Source organism: Pezoporus flaviventris, unplaced genomic scaffold (assembly GCF_033815535.1).
Source record: "Pezoporus flaviventris isolate CSIRO_AGI_PZ_B2104156 unplaced genomic scaffold, CSIRO_AGI_Pfla_v1 ptg000254l, whole genome shotgun sequence".
NCBI classification, from domain to species: domain Eukaryota; kingdom Metazoa; phylum Chordata; class Aves; order Psittaciformes; family Psittacidae; genus Pezoporus; species Pezoporus flaviventris.
Genome location: NW_026892801.1, coordinates 250808 through 255173, shown reverse-complemented (window position 1 = coordinate 255173; position 4366 = coordinate 250808).

Here is a 4366-nt window from a genome sequence, read left to right as displayed (position 1 = left end):
CGCCTCGCTGCGGGCTCTACCAATCATCACGGAGGGGAGGCGGGAGTGCAGCGCCGCGAAGGGGCTGCTGGGAGTTGTAGTCGGAGGAGGAGCCATGGCGGCCTAGTGGCAGGCCGCAGCGCTCCGTGCCTCCAGCAGGGTGCGGAAGAGCCGATCCCTGTCCGCGCGCGGTGGGTTTCCCAGTGGAATTCGGGGATATGGACTGCAGCACGGATGGGTTTGGGGGATGTAAAGGAGAGCCAGGGGGTGGCAGTGTTTGCAAGGCTTCCCATTGACTTTCCGGCCGCCTGGAATGGGTGGTGGCCGTGTTGTCTGTCCAAGGCAAGTGGCATCTCCACCAGTCCCCGTTATCCCAACGCATGCCTCAGAAAACGGGGTGTGTGAAATAAATATAGTTTAAATATAACATATTTCCACAATTAAACATTCCGAAGTCTATTGATAAAGTGTAATGAATTAAGTTGAATGAAGCTTCATTCCGTGACTCCTTTGTGACAGAAGGAAACTGCTGCCTGCCTGCTCTGCGTTAATGGAAGGAGCAAAAAGCCCCTTAAAGCTGACATTATATGGGCTCTGTGGTCCTTATGTGGTGCACATTCTGGTCTGTCAATGGTTACTTCCATATACCCCAGGCTCGTAAATGACAGCCCAACCATCAGCTGTGATAGTTTGTCTGCTTCTCATAAGCCATTAACTCATTCAGCTCTTGTCAAAGTTCTTTAAGGGACATAGTTGTTGCCTCTGCATCTGTCTGGAGTTCTTTAATTGAACAAATAATAATGGGGATCTATCAGCGTCAACCTTACAGCAGGGTTTATCTTTCCTCAGATGCTGTACTCATGTGGATCTAAAGCTCCCCACAGAACATCAGGCAGGTTTCGGATGTCCTTGACATGGAAGCTTTACGTGCTGATTGAAAGAAAACTGGGGCACAGGAGCTTGGTCTTTTCTGAGCTGGTGACAGACAGAACCGAGACAGAAAAGTGTCTGAAGTTAAGGAGGTGCTTGCTGGTTCTGCTGTCAGGCTCAAAGGGAACTTGGAGGGTGAAAACAGCCTTTACTTGCCACTTTGCTGTGCTGTTTGTTGAAGCCGAGCAGAGACAAAGACTATCATTTGACTGAGACACAAAGCCAGACTTCCACCCAGTTTGCACAGGCAAAATGGGGATGGGGGAACTGCAGCAAAGTGGAAGCAGAGAGGGAAGTAGTGGTGCTGAGTTCATCTTCAGCAAATAAATGCAGAAGGAAAGAGCTGGGTGTCATACAGAAATGGACTATAAATGTATAGAAACATTCCTGGAGCCAGCAGAGTCTGCAGTCCATTCTTCTTTGAGCCAATCTGTTGCATGACTCTAGAAAACACTTCCCTTTTGGTCTCTGTGACATGGCTTTGACTCTGTGCACCATGTGCATGATGTTCTCCTGCTGATGATTAACATCTGCTGGAGAATATTTAGAGCCTCTGACCAAAGCTGCTATAGAATATCAAAGCTTCCTGGAGGATTCTCACAGTACAAGGGCTGAATTCTGTGGGATTTATATGGAAACACACCTGTGGGCCTGGAGGAACACCACTGTATGAGTCAGAGAAGGTGCCTCACTGCAGAGCTGCTCAGAGGCAGGAGGTGTGAAGTATTTCCAGCAGCCAAGGAAAGCAATTCCAAACTCAGATATGAACAGTGTCTGATTTTGCACCCCAAGATACAACAGGATAAGCTCTGGTGGATTAGAATTTAAGTAATTTGCTTGATGGCATGTTTCTAAAGCTCCCTCTGCCCATTCATACAGTTATCCTGCTTTCCCTTTGCTAAGAAGCTTAATCCTAATTATGCTCCCTCCCAGTGTGAGGATGGTCAACTTCCATGGATCACAGGGGGGATCTCTAGCAGGGCCATGAGAAGCTGGAGTTAACTGGAGCCTAACACAGGAGACACAAATAACTAAAGATGCAAGGCAGCTCGAGCCCCAAGATCCTGGTGGGGATATTTCCACCACCAGAGAGCTGCAGTGCTCATGGATTAACTCAGGAACACAGACGGCGCTCAGCCAAGTGAGTTGGGAACGGATGGTACCAAAGGAGCAAGAGATTCATCTGATGCTGCATCCACCACTGGCAAACATCCAGCAGTGAGCTCCTGCCCAGCTCAGACCCACCAAAGCTGCCAACCGACCCAGGCACGAGGAGCTAAGGAAACCTGACCTGGTTATTTCATAGAGCCCCAGCCTGGTTTGGGTTGGAAGGGACCTTAAAGCTCATCCAGCTCCAACCCCTGCCACAGGCAGGGACACCTTCCACTGGAGCAGCTTGCTCCAAGCCCCTGTGTCCAACCTCGCCTTGAACACTGCCAGGGATGGGGCAGCCACAGCTTCTCTGGGCACCCTGTGCCAGCGCCTCAGCACCCTCACAGGGAAGAGCTTCTGCCTAAGAGCTCATCTCAGTCTCCCCTCTGGCAGGTTAAAGCCATTTCCCTTGGCCTGTCCCTACAGGCCCTTGTCCAAAGCCCCTCTCCAGCTTTCCTGTAGGCCACTGTTAGGTACAGGTGAATTGTACCCTTTTTCTCCTGAGTCTTTAGCGTCTCCCACAGCATGGTCCTGCTTCAGCTGAAGCTGTCAGCCAGGATCAGCTTCTCACCCAGATATGACTAAGCCCTTTCAAAGCCAGAAATGCTCAGGATTTCTTGCTTAATTGCTAAACCAGCTCAATTTGAGTGTGCAGAACATAACCAAGAGAGGAACTGACACACCTACCTGGTTCCTGCTCAGCCTAATGACTTGCTTTAGTGGATGTCTCACATTGGTTGATGATTTCCATGAAGCAGCAAGGCTGCTGTGCCCTTTGCCTGTAGCAGGGGAGGCAAGGGGCCACGTTCCCTGCAGCCCTCCCGGGGCGACTCCAACCACCCGCGCTTTAGGAGCTGATACCATCTTAAACCAATAACATAGCTGGTGCAAACCAGCAAGTGTAACCTCCAAAGCTCTGGTTTTAGCTGCAATGTGGCATGTCAAGGGCTCATGTCCTCCCCACACCCTGGGCCCCCAAGGATTAAGGGCTGCACCTTTACCAAAAGGGTTCTTAGCCCCTCAAGTTGAGCAAATCAATCCGTTCAGAACTGGTTTTGATTGCTCCGGTCACACACATGTGAGGATGGAGCAGAGCCAAGAAACAAGGGTGGCTGATCCCTGCTGCACAGTGTGAGCAACCCCCCCCTCCCTACTCCAGTGATTTTATTGGAGCCTCATCAGATTTCCTGGTGACTCACACTTCGCCGGTGACTGGGACGAAGGGCATGGCAGTACCAACAAGCACCACATCCTATACCCCTGGAAGTCATCCCTTTGCACCTCTTGCCACCCAGAGCTCTCCCCTGTGATGAGGCTCTGCAGCTCATGGCTGGCCCTCTCGAAGCAGCAAACACGGTGGCTTCTCTTCTCCCCAGTGGCCCAGGGTACCTGGGCCATGCACCCACCATCTCCCTGCCAGGCCCATTCTGCTGGGCATGGTGTCACCCCAGTGCACCCCTCCAGCAGCCAGCACCCACAAGGCCAGTCCACGCATCCTGCAGATCGCATTTTCCTCCCTTTCTTTAGGGTTCCTTTGGCTCCTTGCACCCCACCCATCTCCATGACTGGAATTACCTCCTTGTAATTCCCCACAGGGCCTCGTTCCATCCAGCCTTGCATCAGCAGCTTCTGCCTCCATGCGCATCCTCTTTGTGTTGCACCCCCTTGTCTCCCTGTACCCAACCTTGCACTGCATCTCCCTCTGAGGCTTGCACCCTCACCCACTGCTTGCCTCTACTCTGTGCACCCCCTTTCCAGATGCATCTCACCTTGCCTGAGCACCCTCCTGCTTCTCTGCTCCCCTTTGTGCTGTACCCCCTTTGCAGGAGCACCCACCTTGTGTTGTACCTTCCTCCCCTCCTTGCATCACATCCTCCTCCTCCATACACCCCCTTTGCCCTGCACTCCTTCTCCCATTAGTACCCACCGCTCCAAGTTCCCCTTTTCTGCTCCAGTCCCACTTTGCAGTTGCACCTCGCTTTGCACCCCATCTTCCACAGGAACCCCTACTCACCGCTTTGTACCCCACCTTGTATCATGCACCTCAAGGTGTCCCCCCCCCCATCTCCCTTGATCTCCACTTTCCATCACATCCAATCCACCGCACCCCCCTTGTATCAGCAGCTCAAGGTTCCGCATGCCCCATTCCTACCCCTCCGTTCCTCTGCAGGACATCTGGCTTTCTAGAGCAGTCCATCTCCTCCCTTGCATCCCTTTGCATTGCACTCCCCCTCCATTGCACCCCTCTTGTGTCAGCACCCCCAGGTCCAGCAGCCCCCGTTCCCATGCAGGGCACCCGGCTTTG